General features: G+C 42.3%; 1 pseudogene; it reads right to left on the bottom strand.

Annotated features, from left to right (window-relative positions):
• Positions 1-12,878: 12,878 nt before the first annotated feature.
• On the bottom strand, positions 12,879-13,109 carry LOC118891098 (annotated as a pseudogene).
• Between the last annotated feature and the right edge of the window lie 4,535 nt (positions 13,110-17,644).

Below are 17,644 nucleotides of genomic sequence, written 5' to 3'. Positions count from 1 at the left end.
ATTATAAAGCATTGAAGAAAAAGGAATCCGTGAGTACATACTGATAATAAAGAGATAAATACTAAAAAACAAAAACAAAAACTATGGAGGAGAAGGGAGGGCTCTTGCCTATAATGGAATGTCAACTACCTACTGGTAATCATGGAAGGAGTGCTGAAGATGAAAAATCATCATTTTTGCCTAATCTAAAAATGTATCCCCTCAAATTGGTTATTAATAGCAAAGTTAAAAAATAGCCACTATACATAGAATGGAGAAGTTGAAAAAACTTCAACTGGAGATCAAAATTCATATCACAAATTAGGGATGGAAGGACATCCTATGTGGTCCTAGAGTGGGTCCTGTACTGGAGGGGGGAGATGCTATAAATGACAGTTTTGGAATAACTGACAAAATTGGAATTAGGGCAGAAGAGTGAAGTATTGAATAAAGGTTAAATTTATTGAAAGTGATAGCTATACTGTAGTTATAGGAGAGAATATGTATTTCTATTCTTAGGAAATATATCCTGAGGTGTTCAGGGGTAAAAGGCCATGAGGTATGTAATGTATTCTCAAATGGTTCAGAAAAATAAGCATACACACATACATACACATACACATGTACATACTTTTGAAAAGAGCAAGAGTAAGAAAGCAAATGATAAAGCAAACAGGGCAAAATATTAACAATAGGCAGGTCTGGGTAAAGTATATATGGGTGTACATTATACTATGCTTGCAGCTTTAAGTTTGAAATTATTTCAGAAACAATTATTTAAAAATCTAAGTAATGTGAACTCTCTCAAATGTGCTATAATGTATACCAAATTTTAACACTCGGGACACCAGCAGTTTACAAACGGGTATTCTCAGCAAATGTAACACAGTTATTTTTAGTACAATGAGTATGCACTAAGAATATAAGAAATTTATTTGTTTTATAAGCCGAGATCACACCTAACATTTCATAGTAAAAGGGTTCCCCCTACTAGAAACAGGTTGAAGACCACTGACGGATGGGCTAAAGAGCCGAATTCCTTAGAAGGCATCCAAAGTCCTCATGACTCATCTCTGATTTACTCCCCACAGCCCCCAGCCTCGCCCGTGTCTCTCAGCTTCTTGTACCTTCCCTCCAACCGCTCTCACAGTCCCTTCACCCCCTTCCATTGCATTCCCGTGGGTCACTGTGCACGGTGTTTCCTCTGCACACCCTTCCCCTCCACACTTCCAAGTGGTGAACATGTTCTCCACCATAAAGGCATCTCCTATGAAGCCTCCCCTGAGGCCCCAACTCCAGCCCAGGCAGAGGGGATCACCCCTGCCTGGGGCCATCTCTGTATCTTGTGTGTGCCTGTATTGTAGCAATTACCTCACTGTTCTGTAATTATTTACTTCCTTCTCTGTCTTCTTTGAAATACCCCTTGAAAGCAGGGACCAGGTCTAGCTGGGTTTTCCGTAGGTGTGTATAGAGAGGGGATTGCAGTCCGGTGGAAATCAGTGCTGTGCTGGAGCTGGCTCGCACCTGCTCAGCCAGGCTTAGGACAGCATCTCTTCCCTGCTCCCCATTTGGTGACCTCAGGGTGGTAGCTTGAGGCTGGCCAGGGTGGGAGTATTTATACCACGGAAATGTGCACCCCTTCATAGCATCAGTGGGGAAGGGTCCTTTCCATTCTGGTGCCGAAGTGGTCACGATGTGAATCTGGAGGTTGCCAGAGTGGTGCTTTCTGGAAAACCCAGTCTGAGAAGATGATGCTGAAGCACAGAGAGAAGCACGGGAGCAAGACGTAAAAACAAAGCACTCGAGAATTTCATCCCTCTACACTGCCCTCTACAGGCTAGGTCTACACTTGCCCCGTAATTCAGTCAGGTGAGCCAATAAATTCCCACCTTCCTCCACTTTTTCTGTGTTTGAGTTGAGCTAGATCAAGTTGCATTTCTATCATTTGTACCCAGCAGAGATCCACTGAATCCTCAATTGTTTTGAGGAGTTTGAGAACAGAAATAGTCGCATGTATTTTTTATTTCTCATGGTACCTAATGCTGTCCTAAGCACATAGAAGATGCTCAGTAAATCCATCAGATCCACTTTATGGAACATCCACAGTGGCCTGAGCACGTGGTCTGGCTAACTGAGTCTGCTTGCATTTGTTATCCCGTGGAACACATCACTTGATGTGTTTCAATACTTAACTTTCATTTGCATAATATTGCAACAACCAGCCCTTTTTATCCTACTGATACCCATAGAGAACATAGATTTTGAACCCCAAATCAAGACACCTGCATAGACAGGAAGCAGTTTGAAAGACATAGTTTAGAAGCTGAAATTGTGACATTCCTGGGATATTTTGCTTGTTTATGGGGACAGTTAACTCAGAGATAGCCGCGTGTATTATATGTTTATTTAAAAATTTGTTCTCAGGATATTTTTAAAGAATTTCACAACATCATTGGGTTAGATGCTCCCAAACAGGAGAGGAAACCAGAGGCACCCAAAACATAGGTGATACCTCTGAATCAGACGCCCAAAAAACTGTTATCTCTTAACACCCACGCCATAAAAAACGGCATAGTTTAGTTCCAAAGTTCTATTTTAGATTTGGTTTCTCAATGACTTTAAACCTAAAAATAGAAGTGTACCAAGCAGACACCTCATTTTTCAATATAGAATTAAGTTCTGCCTGATAACGGATGGATACTTTCCACATTAATGTAGAATGTGAGCATGCATTGCGAGATAGTGTAATGCACTCCAGGAACCGACGGTGATATATTTAGATGCTGATTAGAAGTAAAACTGATACATCATTCCTTATAATGTACATGAATAGTACCAGTGCATAACAGTGCCTCTTGGGACTGAGGTCATTTATTTTTCCTCCTGGATATATTGTTTAAATCATGTTCTCTCCCTCATGTTATATATTAAATTGTTTAACGTAAGCCATAAGAGAGCAAATGTCACTAAAGGTCTTCTCCCTTTAAAATCTGAAGAATCAAATCTTCTAAAGCAGGTGACCTGTCAATTTTCATTCCTGAATGTCATTGGTACGAACAAGTTTTCTTATCAGTTCATTTCACATTTCCAAATCAAATGACTATTAATCTACAACATCTGAGCTGAGAGACTGGGGGCTTCCTGACTTTTATGCAGGCTGCTTTCTGGGTCCCAAATGTGTGTCCACATGAATGAAAGCGTCTCTGAAGTTACTAGGAAAATCAGTTCATTATTAGAAAGTTTCCTAAGAGGTGAAGACCATTGAAGGTCAAGTTGATAATAAATACTACGATTATTTTTGGAAAATATCTTTGTGTGCATATGTGTGTGTGAATAGTGGTGTAAGAGTGAAGCAACAATATATCTTGGAAAATAAGATGGGCCAAAATTAGGCTGTTCTGTTCTGTTATCATAAGTACCTCTTCAGTCTCGAACTACGACGATAATAATCACCATCGTTGAGGTTTACAACGTGTCTGGCATTGCGCAAAAATTTCACATATATCATCTCATTTAATCTGCACCAAAATAAATCCACTGTGAGGTGGTTATGATTATTCCACATCCAATCCATCAGCAAATTTTTTTTTGTCTCTGCCTTCAGAATATCTTCTGCATCTGTTTCCTAACACCTCTCCTGCCACTGCCTGGTGTAAGCCATTCTCCTCTCTTGCCTGGATTACTGTAAAAGCCTCCTAATCAGTCTCCCTGCTTCCCTCTGGTCTCTGTGGTATTCGTTAGTGCTGTTCATCCAATTTTCCATCTTGCAGGCACGTGGTAGGGTTGTACTTTCCCACTGCCCTTGAAGTTAGATGTGTTCAAACGATTTGCTTTGGCCAATGAAATATGAGTGGAAGTGATGCGTATCACCCCCAGGCTGACATTGCAGAGCCTGTGCATGAGTCACCGTGCTCCCTTTTCCCTGTGTCGTGGTGATCTGCAGCGTTCCAGATAGAGGCTGCTCCATCCTTGGGTCCCAGAATGAGAAGAGGTGGAGCAGAACCCCAGCTAACTTACAGTGGACATGAAGTATGAGTGAGAAGTAACCTTTGCTTCTATAAAGCACAACATTTTTGTGGTTGTTGATTACCTTCTCGTTTTTTTTAAAAAAATTAATTAATTAATTCACTTTTGGCTGCGTTGGGTCTTCGTTGCTATGTGCAGGCTCTCTCCAGTTGCGGCGAGCAGGGGCCACTCTTCGCTGAGGTACGCGGACCTCCAACTGCGGTGGCTTCTCTTGTTGCGGAGCACGGGCTCTAGGTGTGCAGGCTTCAGTAGTTGTGGCGCACGGGCTTAGTTGCTCCGCGGCATGTGGGATCTTCCCAGACCAGGGCTTGAACCCGTGTCCCCTGCATTGGCAGGCAGATTCTTAACCACTGCACCACCAGGGAAGCCCTACCTTCTCGTTTTATAGGTTTCTCAGGGACTTGATTCTTGTGGAAAAGATTATGTCAGATTGTAACAAGGAAAGATGACCTCACCTATCTTGATGGATGCACTTCCCTTATATTCTTGTCTGCAAATAGCAGCTGGAACCATCCTTTCAAACATCCATCAGTTAATGCTACTAAGAACTTCTAAAGGCTCCTCATCAAAACAGAATGAGACCCAAAGTGCTCACTTTCAGGCCCTTTATGATCTGGCTACTTCTTTGACCTAATTTCCTACTACTCTCCCCTCACTCCTTTTCCTTAAGCCACACTTGTCGCCTTGCTGTCACCTGACCATTCGTCAAATGTTCCTGCCTCAGGGCCTTTGCCCCTGCACTTTCCTTCTGCCTGGATGGCTTTTACACAGATATTATAAGGCTCCTTCCTCACTTTATTATGGCCTCTGTTCAAACGGTCCCTCCTCAGAGAGGTTTTTTTTTGACCTTCTTATCTGAAATAGCAACCCAAAACTCTAACTCCTTACGCTGCTTTATTTTTCATCGTATCACTGACTGACATTGTAGTTTCAATTTCTTTGTCTCTTGTCTGTGTTCTTCCTGAGGGCAGGGATTTTCGCCTGTTTCGTCCACTGCTTGAGATTACTGTACGTCAGTGGTCCACTCCAGGCACTCAGTAGACATGTACTGAATAACCGTGAGCCCCATTTTACACATTCTGAGAAGTGAAGTAACTTGGCCAAGGTCACACAAGTAGTTAGTAAGGGAGTTGTGATCAAGCCTTGGCCTCTGACTTCCATGTGCTCATAAACTGGAATCTTGTCCTCCCAGCATCCTGTAAATTCCGTAAGCATGCATGAGCACTGGCCTTTGGGTCATACCAGCCGTGTACTTCTCTGGTTTTCATTTATGAGCCTTGAGGTTAGGATGAATGGTTTTGAAAAGTTGCACACTTCGTTGTGGTTCATTTTTCACGTGGGTCGTAATCAGTTTTCTAATTTCATCCCTACAATATTCTCTCATTGTGCTAATGGAGAAGACTTGTCTGATAATAAGTAACAAATCATGGGTGATCCCAAAGTCACTACTTGAAAAATGAAAGGTTTCTGTACTTTTCCTTGAAAATGCAAGTGTCTGCTGTTTTGGAAACCTACCTTGAACACCAAAGCGATGCAGCATTTTGAAGAGCCTTATGTCTCTGAGGCCGGGAGGACCCCGTGGGCTGGGCTGGGCTGGGGTGATTTGTTTGGTTCCTGGAGTGTCGGGCTGCCACCCGTACCCTGCTCAGCCTCAAAGCCCCCCCTGCAGCCAGGCTTGCCCTGCTCACAAAGTAGACCCAGAGAGATACCACTGAAGCCAGTGCCCGCTGGATAGATTTCTCAATAAATGTTAGATTTGCTCAGATGATTAGCTAATACCTGCGGTTGAGGTTTTATGGAATCACAGACTTTTGAGAGAGGAAGTGCCCTATGAAGTTCATCAAACCAGTATTCCCAGAGCGTGGTCCATGGACCGTCTGCATTAGATTCACCAGTGGTGAGTTGAAAATGGAATATTCCTGGGTGCCACTTCAACACTACTGAATCAGGGTGGAGCTCAGATCTGCATGCTAAACCAGCTCCCCAGGTGTTCCTTATGAACACTCAACTTGGGGTCTAGTGCAACCTTCTTATTTTATAGGTTTAGAGAACTTGAGGCCTAGGGATTGGATTCTTGTGGAAATGTTTATGGTAAATTGCAACAAAGGAAGGTGAAATTAATTTTCAGGGTAAAATAAAAATTTGTCATCATTCATCTCTTTTTCTGATGAGAATCTCCTTAATAAAAAAATATAGACAGAAAAACACGGGTCCACATAGGAGGCATGAGGCAAATAGAGGTTTTCTCTAATATTCCTTGAAGTTGGTTTTCAGATTCTCTGCACACCCCATTCTAGAGCTGTTGACTCTTGTCTGAAACAACAGCCTCCCGTGAATCTGGTTCTTGTGTTTACCAGCAGAACTGAGGCTTCTAGGAGTTAGTCAGCAGCTGGAGAAAGTGAGAGGAACAGTGAGAGATTAGAGAAGAAAAAGGAGAATGAGTCAACCCCAGCAGATTATTCATCAAAATAAATATTGTGAAGAGCTTTTTCAGAGGCCCTCATGCCATTAGGCAAGGGAATAAATGTAGAGTGCGTTAGAGAACCTCCTGTATCTATGTGGACTACCTAATTATTTTTTTCACTGGTGTGAAATAAGGCTTAGGCCCTATCAATCAGCCCAGGAATGACTAATGATTGGAGAACAGAAGATTCTCTGTAGTTTATCCTTTGTATCAATACATGAAAAAAAACCCCTAGAATTTTGTGGTCAACTGTGGCTTTAAATGAACAGATAAGAGCCCAAGTAAATGGAAGCACTCCTCCATTCCTAAGGGAAGTTGGTGAACTGCCCACATAATTTGCTGATAAAGGCCCATCTGTTAAAACAAAGTAGAGTTGCATTGGCAATACATTTCAGCCGGAGACCATAAGTGGTTATTTTTTCTTGACAGTCTTGTTGGCTTTTTTTTTTTAAGCCCCAGAAAACTATTTGAGAATGAAATATAGATGATGATATTGGCCTTAAGTTACTGTTACGCTTTCTGCTGGGAGAGAGAAAAACCCGTCGGCCCAAGTCCTCTGGTAAACACCGTTGCGTGATAAATTGTTATGAGAATAAAGTCATAAGGAAAACTCAGCTTCGCAAATGACACACGTAGAAAAACAGCAGATGTCTGATGAAGTAAAGAACCGACTTATTGCCAAGACCTTGAAAAACAAAATTAATTTCCTTTCGTCTTTGATAATGGTGAGGTAATGTAGTTAATAGGAAGAGCCTGCCACGCTCAAGTAGTTATAAAAGGAGAAATGTTCGCCAGGCACCAGGTCAGAATCGTCAGTTTTAGTTGCTATTACTCTCACCACGTTGGTTGCTAGATGAGGCCAGTGAAAGAAGCAGGGAAATTGTTTCATGTTGTTTGCAATGTAAATAGGCTTGGGCTCTGTTAGTATTTTAAGGAGATATTTCCTAACGAGGGGAAAAAAGCAGTTAAATCAGTGTTTTGCCTCTCACAGTGATTTCAGATATTTGAAGCCTTTGAAAATCATTGTTCGCGAAAAAGATACTCACTCCACAAGAATAAAAGTCTTATTTTACAGAATAATTAAATTTCCGTATGGAGGAGACCGCTTGGTTTTTAGGTCAGTGAGACACATGGCTGGTGTCGTTTTCCATCCAGGTGAAATTTTAAAGCACACACTAGGGAAAATAATTTATCTACTACTTAAGCCGTGAACAATTTCTAGGTGGGTGCAACTGTCTCCTTTCAGCACCATCTAATAATCAACGCAAAAGCTTATTTGAAGGAACATCCAACTCTTGCTGGCATCTTGAGTTTCAGAATGTGGTGGTTACTCAGTTTTCTGGTTCCAATAAACTAGGTTTGAAGTAAGCCGTGTGGCAGGCAGCCTCACTGTGGTCTCAGCGTCAGAACTGGCCCCATTCTACTGCACACCTGCGTTTGTTTTGTCTTCTCTGAACTGCATGCCTTTTGAACAACCTCTTGGTGAGGTTACTCAGAGTCTCAGAAAGGGATATAGCCCTCTTATGACAGCTGGTGGCCAGAAAGTCAGAGTATCAGCCACTAGAAGTACCAGTTTGATGGGGTTGATGAAGTGCCCCTCCCCCCCACCCCCCGCCTTTGGTGCGTTACCCGGAATGTGTGTGCATTTGGGATTGACAGTGTACATGTGTGTACCTTGGGGGTCCCTCTTTCAGTGGCTCCACCGGCAGAAATTGCAGACAGGTCAACACCCCTGACCTGGAGACTGTTACCTCAATGTGAAGGCCAGAGTTCTGAACTTTCTTTTGGTATTTTGAGGCCAGTCTCTCTTCTCTGGGCGGGATTCTTCTCCCTTGAGAAAAGAACTTTGAAGAACTAATGGATGGGTCTTTTCCAAAGCCATGATAGTTTATGTTGAAATCTGGGAGAGATGCAAGCTTTATCTGTTTTGTCTGTCCTTTTCCTTTTATTTTCTCTTTTCTGCTTCTAGACCATTTATATTGGAAACACATTTAAAAGGCCCTTTGTTTATTATTTTTCCTTTTTTCCACTTAATTCATCTGGTATAAATTTGGGTTATCTAGGAGGGTAAACCTGACATTATACCTGTTGGCCTAAACTCCTTTGCTATCATGAGAAGCTGCCTGGTCCATGATGTAATAGCAACTAAAAACTATGTTCGTGATAGGAACCACTTACGGAGCATGGTATCATAAGAGTGTTAAGTGCTTTTTGTACAGGCTTGTCAAATTGTGACTACCTTGTCACAGCAAAAAGACAAATTAGGTACTGAGAATAGCCCCATTTTACAGATGAGGTAACTGAGGCTTGGAGAAGTTAATTAATTTGCCCAAGATCACAAAAAACTGTTCTGTGCCAAAACTGGGATCCCAAGGCCTTTACTCTTCACCACCAGGCCACACTACTTCCCAGTGCTCTCCAACATTGTGTTTTCTTTGCCTTTTTTTTTTTCTTTACCCATTATCCCCTGTTACCCAGGAGTGGGGAGATGTCTGGTGACTTGGACACTTGCTCTAGTAAACTGGCCTGAGAGAGAAGGACCACATGCACACAGGCTCTCCCTATTGTGAAAAGGCTCCTATTAAATTCAGTCATTTGGTTAATACACCATGGAGGCTGCTGAAAGTTTCCTGTTAGAAAGACGGGTCAGGCTGTGGAAAATCCTTCCCCACCATAATGTAACAAGTTTGAAAGCTGTTGCTTTTTTGGTTGAACTGGGAGATTTGGATACGTCTTCAAAACCTTCCATCTGTTGCTATTTCAGCTGGGGGATTTTTAGCTCAGTAGTTAAGCCCCGGAAGAGATGGAAAGAGAGCCTGCGAAGCAGAGTTGTAAATCTTAAACACTTGCATTTTCATACAAATTCAAGCAGAAAGGAGTAAGAACTTGGAAGCTCATCTTACAGAAGAAAAATTAAGGGAGGAACTGGTAAACTTCATGTAGAAATTGGGGTGGGGGGGTTAAAAGGCAAGTGGAAGGGACAAGAGCTTAATAGGTAGATATTCTTGTGATGATTTCTGGGAAAGAAGAAAGAAAAAGAAAAAGAAAGAGACTCAGAACGATCTACATGATGGACAGATTAAGAAAGAAAAGTCAGGTATGCAGATAAAAGAATCATAACTGTCTGAGGGTTGGAAGAGAGTAAATTATTTCCTTTTCTGTTTTTCTCTGAAATATTATCCTAATGTTTTTATAGCTTTGTTTGAATGGTGTTGATGCTGAGATAGCTATTATTATAGAAAAATTAGGAATTGTAAACTTCTGTATACATTTTACTCTTAGGAATATTAAATTTTCAGCCCTTCACATTACTTTTGGTAGAAATTTACCACAAAGAAGGTGGAACTCAGCTTATATCTTCCATAAACGTGAGCTGTTTGTCACTTGGAACAAAGAGCAACAGTTTCTGCAGGTGCTAAACCTCAAATAATTCTTTCTTTCCTTGGAGTTGATGAGAACAGTATTTGAAAACCCAGGAAAACTCATGAACAACCTGAAGTAGTTGTACTGTTACAAATAAGCACTGGTCTAGAATAGGTAGGGTTTGGAAGCTATAACTACAGATCACATGACACAAATGCTTGCACACCTTTCAAGGACATCACACGCTTGTGCACCACGAGCTGATTCTCTTTACCACATTGATGTTTTGGCTTCTCAAAACAAAGAAGTGGTTAAAAGCATGGGCCTTTAAGGTAGATGAGACAGACAAGCTTCAGATACCAGCTCTGATACTTACACGTTCCATGTGTTTTTGCAAATCACTTGAGACTCAATCTCCTAGTATATGAAGTAGGGAAAACACCCCCTACGGCATAGGTTGGCCGAGTAGACTAACGTGAGAATGTCTTATGCACATTCCTGGCAGGTAAGGTACTCACTAAATGGTAACTGTTATCATTATCTAGAGGCTAAATATCTCTAAGCATTTTAATATGTGGGCAGCTTTCTGTTTGGAAACTAGAGAAACCCCCTGAAGTCAGGCAGGTCCCACAGCAACCAGAGGCTAAGCAGAGTGTCAGGGGTTTGAAGTCGTTAATGCTCTTCAAACTCCTTAAATAACAAGTCAGATATTCCATAGTCTCTCTGGAGAAGCTGCACCTTTCCTCTGAGGAACACTGGACAATTCATTCATTCATTCATCTATTGTTTATTTATCTCCTACTGTGTGCCAGCCATTGCTTAGGTGCTGGGTGTTAGAGAGTGCAAAAAGTAGGTGAAGCTCACCCTTCATGGAACTTATATTCTAGAGAGAGGGGAGGGCTAACAGTGAATAAACAAACACAGAATATTGCTTGATGATTATAAGTACTCTCAAGACAAGTTTCAGGGGAATGTGATGGAGAGTCGCTGGGTGGAGGTGGAGGACTGACTCAGGTGGGGAGGTCCGGGAAGTGTCTCTGAGCAAGTGATTATGGAAGTAAGAAATGAAAGATGAGAAGGAGACAGGGACAAGTCTTCCAGGTAGAGTGAACAGCAAGTGCAAGCACCTGTGAGCAGGCAGGAGCTTGGCATGCTCAAGACAGAAGGCCATCATGTCAGGAACGTGGTAAGGGAAAGGGACAGTGGTGCAGGCTGAGATCCTGGGGAGAAGACAGAGGCAAGGAGCAAAGGATGAGGGAGGGGAGGAGGGGGCACTGAAGGAAACAGTTCCATGAGCAGATTCCAGTGACGTCCCCCAGAGCGGAGGCTTCCGTTGTAGCAGGCTCCTTGCTCCTCAGGCACATGAGAAAAAGACCAAGAGACTAATACCAAGGGGACTTGCCAGGAAAAGGAACACTAGAATTTTGGTGGTAATTTTACTTTGGAAAACAAACAAAAAAAGATCCTTATTTTATTAGTCTTCCTGGTGGGCCCAGGTGAAATGTGGCCACTGGAAAGCTTCTGAAACACCTATTTCAATTTTTCCTCAAGAAGGTTCTAAAATTTTATATATATATATATATATATCTGTATTATATAAAATTATATATATTATTTTTATATATATAATTTATATATATAAGCATAAATTATATATATATATATCTGATATATATATCTGTATTTTTTTATATATAATGTGTATGTAATTTAATATATAAATATATATAATATGTTATATATACATAATATCTACCTACCTGTTATGTACATAGTCATATTTCTATTAAAGGCTCAAAATCAACCATTTTCAGCATGTAGCAATTTTGATATTTTTGAAAATAGGAACATGTTATATGAAGTACACCACTTCCTAGAAATAGATGTGTAGGCAGTATTTCAGCCTTAATTTCTCCAGACTTTCCTTGCCCATACAGGACTCACATGCTTGATGGTTTCCTGCCACGTGACATGACCACAGAGCACACAGCTCTTTAACTCTGCTGGGGAAGGCATGGTGCTAAAGAGGCCAAGGTCATGGGGTCAAACACCAGTGGTTGGTTATCCTTGTTTTGTTACAAGGCCAAGAATTCATTTAGCCTGTTTAGGCACATGTGCCTTTGGCTGTGAGGAGCCCAGGTGACATGTGTGTCAGTGGACAAGGCAGATCTATTGTAGCCACAGGCGCGTGGGAGAGCAGGAGATTGATTCATAGAGGCCTCCACAGAGACACTTTGAGCTGAGGCTTCTCCTTTGTCAGCAAAATCCTGTGATATTTGAGAAATCTGATGGAAAGGCATATTCTGGGAAATGTTACTTTTCATGGAGTCTTGCTCATTGGGCAAATTAGTTCTCGCTGTGTTTGCTACATGACTCTGGCCTATCCACTGTTTCCTTGACTCTACTCAACAACTTGGTTTAATTAACATTTTAACGTAAATCTCAGCACATTGCAAGACCTTCTTCAAATTATATATTATTGAGGGCAGGGAACTAATTTGATTTTCTTTTCTTTTTTTTCATAGGAAGCAGAAAAATAATTTATTCCAAAAGAGGGCAGAAATAAGATTCATCCTGAGAATATACTTTTGTGTATCTCTTGGGTCAGCTCTTCCCTCTGAACATGTTGCCTTATTGACTGTCCCACTGGAGCCTTAATTTGTCTTGTAGCAGTTTTTAAACACCTCACTGATTCCCATGTTGTGAGCAGTCAGGAGCCATCTTCAAATCCATAGGTTCCAAGGAGAGAGTAACATATTTCTCAGAGGAATAACACTTTCTGCCTCAGAAGAGTGTGTAAACATTTTATGGAGTCGGCACAGTTTAGGTTAAGTAGGTACATAATTTTTCAAAGTGTAAAAAAGACGGTAGGAAAAAATACTTCATCGTAGAATAAGATATTCCAATATGGTGTGAATGTTTAAGGCAACTGATGCCCAAAATAGGTGAGTCCAGGAAGGTGGTCTGGGTTTGGAGGTGCTTTTGCATCTAGAGGAATTCTCTTCATGACTTCAGTGACTGAGCACTGGAGAGGGAGTCTTGTCCCTCAAGGCCAAAGATGCCTGAGATACCAAATGGTTTCATTTTTCAACTCTGGTCCAAAGAGAGGGTTGACTTGGGCCAGAACTGCAATCAGCCAAAAGAGACAGCAGCAAACTGAACAGGTCACTACCATGGTGATGATCACTCTTTAGGGATGAACCAGGGCACCAAGAAGCCAGCGAAGCCCAGACACATTCATCAAGGTGAGGGGCTCCGTGAGGCTGTTATCTGCCATGGGTGCCACTGGACCTTCTAGCCCCTGCCCCGTTGTCCCGCTTTGGCCTCACCTGGCTGATTTCCTTGACAGGGGAAAAATTTTTTTCTTTTGGCTGGCTTGGTCTTCCTCCCCTACCCCCCACCACTTTGGCTTTGTATGGTTTGGCTCAGAGACGTTTTTCCCACAAGGTGGACCAGTGATGCTGACCCCTTTTAGGCCAAGGATGCCAGGTTCTGTGCTCAGGCAGGCAGGCCATTCTGGGTGAGTTTGCTGAGAGGTGCAGTATACGTGCATCCAAAGGCTGTTTGACCCTGAACTTTCATGGTAAACTATTTGAGAGGGCTGGCAAAGTAGCCATTGAACACAGGGTCTGGACAGTTGCACATTACCTCAATAGAACAAAAGACTTACCCACCGCCCCTCTAAAGGATTAGTGCAAATCATTGTGCTAAGAGGAGAAAGAGAAAAATACTCCTGCCGGGGGACAGACATCAATAAATCATGCCAGGCTTCTTTAAAATGTTACACTTGAAAACTAATGAAATTAATGTAAATGATGTGTTTCCTGAAGGTCACAAGACTCAGGGGGAAGGTACATGGAATCGGTAGACCTGTTTCTAGGTCCCCACCAATGTACTTTATGATCCCTTCTCTCCTCCATGAAATATTGATTTTCTCCTGACTTAATTGGCAGAAATGCAAGAATAAGGGGAAAGTGTTTCAAAAATAATGTACTTGGAGCTAGGCAATGTAAACATATCCATGAATAAAATAAATTCTGTTTGATCATATAAAAGTTTGGATGGAGAAGACTGAGGACGATTTTATAGAAGAGAAAGGCTACTGCCTCTTGACTGAAATTCATAGTGCTGGGCTGGGAGGGCAGTTGCAGACATTTTTGTCTCAGGTTGGCAGTTCACGCGGCAGCTCTGAAGTCAGATGCCCCCATTCAAATATCAGCATTTCCAATCGCTTCCATGTGACCCTGGGGAAGACAATTAACCTCTTTAGGACCATATACCTCATCTGTCAAATGGTACCTATTTCATAGGGCTCTTGTGAGGAATAAAGGAAATAATGTAGAGTTTGTCAAGTGCTTCGCTCTTTGCCTGGTAAATGTGAGATCTCAGTAAATGGTAGTTATCAATCTGAAGTCATGCTGTAGGAGGAAATATACAAACAGGTTGGCAAGGAGTTTCTGTTCTTCCTGTGGGCTATAAATGTAAAGCTGACACACCCTGTTGTCTATATTCTGGGCTTAAGCTGTAACTGTCATTGTGCCACAAGACACCATTTTCCCCCTCCTCTTCCTCATCTTCTGGCCTATGTTGCTGATCTACTTTGCTTTCTCTTACCTGGATCCTAAGTTAGAGTGGTTTAATATGCCTCAGTGATCTTTGTGGAACATTTTCCGTACTAACTAATGGAAAGCTCATATTGATCTAAGTATACGTTTATATATCTTACAAAGGAGGAAGATGCAAGACTTTATTTCTAAAAATTGTAATATACATGTGCTATATATGAAAGCATGTGTGAGTAAACATAACATGGTAGTTAATGGGGCAATCTAGATAGCTAGATTCCAAATGAGTTCCCTGGACTATTTTAGCAACTCAGCTGAAATTCTCTCTCCTTCAGTTTCGTGGGTTAAGGATTTCAGTATCAAAGAAACAGTCATAGGAGAGTGAGTGATACAGGAATCAATGAACTGATATTTTAAATAAATATTTTCAAGAGTTTAAAAACAATTGGTATGCCCCAAATGCACAGCGTCCTGGATTCAACTTTTTTGGGGTTTTCTGTACTTTTTCATCCATAGTTTCAGATCGTTGTCTGTGAAGTACTTTTGAATTCTCTAGGACGAACAGTGAGAGATGCATATTGATTTTTATTATACTTCCTAAGTTGCAAAGTTAATTGTTAAAATGAGATTGCCTTGCTTAGGTAGCTCTACAGTAAACTTTTGCAAACTGAGTTGGAGTGGAAGGAAAGTTTGCTTTTGGAAGATCAAGTCTTCCCCTTACAGTTTGTATGTTTAAGGCCAACAAAGACTGAAAAAGTGTTTTCGGGCTATCTGGGCATTTTTGATTTTTCATTCAGGAGTAAACTATTTTGAGCTTTAACACTGAATCTCCATTGTTCTCAAAAGGAAAGGCATAGCAAGCCACTGCTATTCCATGGACAAAATAAATCCTGAAGGAAAATATTGTATCCTTCTGTTTATTCCCATGTCAAGAGTTTATTGATCAAGTGAGCTCTCCTGTAGCTTGGGCCGCCTTTGATCTGCCAGGGAGAAATTGGGTTTGGGATTTTGGCGGAAGGGAGGGGAGGAGGTTGGGGAAGGATTTGGAACGTAATGGCCCTTGTTATCTGTAATGGCCAGAGACACCCTGACACGGGCCAGCTCGGAGCTGCTGCCTGGAAGGAGCGGAGGCCAGGGGATGGCCGGCCGGAGCTGAAGGCAGGGCTTTGGCATTTTCAGCAGGGGAAGCACTTAGTTGAAGCCGCTGGAGTGATTTCTTGCTGCTAATAGATTTGTTTCTTTAGAGGCAGATAAGTAAAGGAAACGATGACTTTTAAGTGAATAGTTCCCCTGCGCAGGGCTGGTTAGTGTCAGCTAGTCCGGTGGCAGGAAATACCAATGGGGTTTTTTTGTAGCCCTGTGACAAAAGGCTTTGCTGTCTCCCCTCCCCCGTCCCCACCTTCCCACCCTCGCTCCTTCTCGCCTACAAAACGCAGACGCCGGCCCCTGTGCCCGCTGGTGGAGGGCCAAGGCTTGTCTGAAAGCCGTTTAAGTAATTGCTCATAATTGCACATGTTTCCCCGACTGGGCTTTTACCTCTCCACCCCTGAAATTAAAAGGGGCCAAAGATGTGTGACCTTTTTCTAATGGGATAGGTTCTGGAACAAAGGAATTCAAGGAGGAGGCCCAGGGCCTTTATCAGGGCTCATCTCTGACAGCTGGCCCAGGCCTGGGGGAGCGCGAGCTTGTCCTTTTTCACGTTGGAGGGGAGCAGGGGCGGGAGGGAATTCCTCCTCCCCAAACCTCACAGTTTTGTGTGGTGTGTCTTGAAGTTCTCACTTCTCTTTCTTCCAACACTCTGCCTGAACATAAAATCTTTGCCGGATGCTGAACACCCTTTAATTCTGAAAAGGAATTGACTGGCAACGCCCCACAGCAGCTGAGGAGGTCAGCCTCTCCCTGGATAACTCCTTATCTCTGGATAATGCACTTTGCTTCTCTGAACCCCAGGTTCCTCATCTGAAAAACAGGGAAGCTGGGATAAGGCCACCTGTCAGAGGGGTTGGAGATAATAATATTGCAATACACAGTGCCTAGCACCAAGGAGCCCAATAAATGGTCATTATTTCCTAAATATAATTTCTCAGTGTCATTTCACTCCTGTTCCTTTTACCTCTCTGAGCTGAGGAGAGACAAATTCTAGGCCTTGAATTTCATGACCCATATTAGTTAGAATTAAAAACACAGAAAGGAATTTTAGAATCATCTAGTCTACATTAGAAACACCTGGGGTGTTTTTCAAACTATTGCTGCTCAAGCCACATGTCTAGAGATTCTGACTTATTTGGTCGGGGGTAGGATCCAGGTGTTAGTATGTTTGTAAAGTGATTTAGCGTTATTCCAGTGTGCAGCCAGAGTTGAGAACCACTGTTGGTATTGAACCCCCTCATTTCACACATGAGAAACCTGAGTGAGGCCGAAAGACATCTGTTAATTCCTTCATTAGCTCATGGATCCATCCAGTTATGTGTGTAGCACCAAATATGCTTTGAGCATCTACTCTGTGTCAGGCAATGTTCTAAGCATTGGTGGTAAGTTGGTGGATGCATCTCCTAGGAGAGCACAAAAACTAGAATGGAGACCTTGCTGGGGATAGTTTCCACCTATCAGCTAACTAGCTAGTTGCTCTAAATTGCTTCTTTATATCAGTAAAAGTCATGCCTGGGGCAAGGAGCAATTGGTCATTGGAGAGGAGTGGCTGACAGGGACTTAAGCTTCCAGCCCAGATGGTTGTCTTCTCCGTGCTGAGATTCCTGTGATCATTTCTGAATCCAAACATCACAGAATATTCTGCACCTGAAGACTGTGCATGTCCTGGGCCATGTTCTCCGGGCTGTCCTCTTGCCCTCAGATTTGCCTCACACATTTGGGCACAGCTCATGAGCTCCAACCAGATTCTGGGCCTGGAAATCCTGCTGACACAAACAAAATGGAGACAACGTGAAAATTCTGTGCCTCGGTTTATGCTATTATAGTTAATGATCTGTCAGTGTTTCCATTATAAACCCCTATTTTCGGGGATGTATAACCCAGTCATAAACGTTCTCTCCAGGCTGAGCTTTGGCACTTGTGATTTCAGCCTGGGAGCCATGTGTGTGTTGGTGTGTGCATGTGTTTTTACAAGGATATGAGGGAAAAAAATAAGTTAGCCATTTTTAAGCAACGGATGGTGAGAAACAGGGGGGGAAAAGGTGGTAATTGATTGCAGATGCTCTTTTGATGCTGCCAGGACTTGAAAACTGCTGAG

This window comes from Balaenoptera musculus, chromosome 2, assembly GCF_009873245.2.
Source record: "Balaenoptera musculus isolate JJ_BM4_2016_0621 chromosome 2, mBalMus1.pri.v3, whole genome shotgun sequence".
Lineage (NCBI taxonomy): Eukaryota > Metazoa > Chordata > Mammalia > Artiodactyla > Balaenopteridae > Balaenoptera > Balaenoptera musculus.
This window is presented reverse-complemented; position numbering and strand designations above follow the sequence as displayed.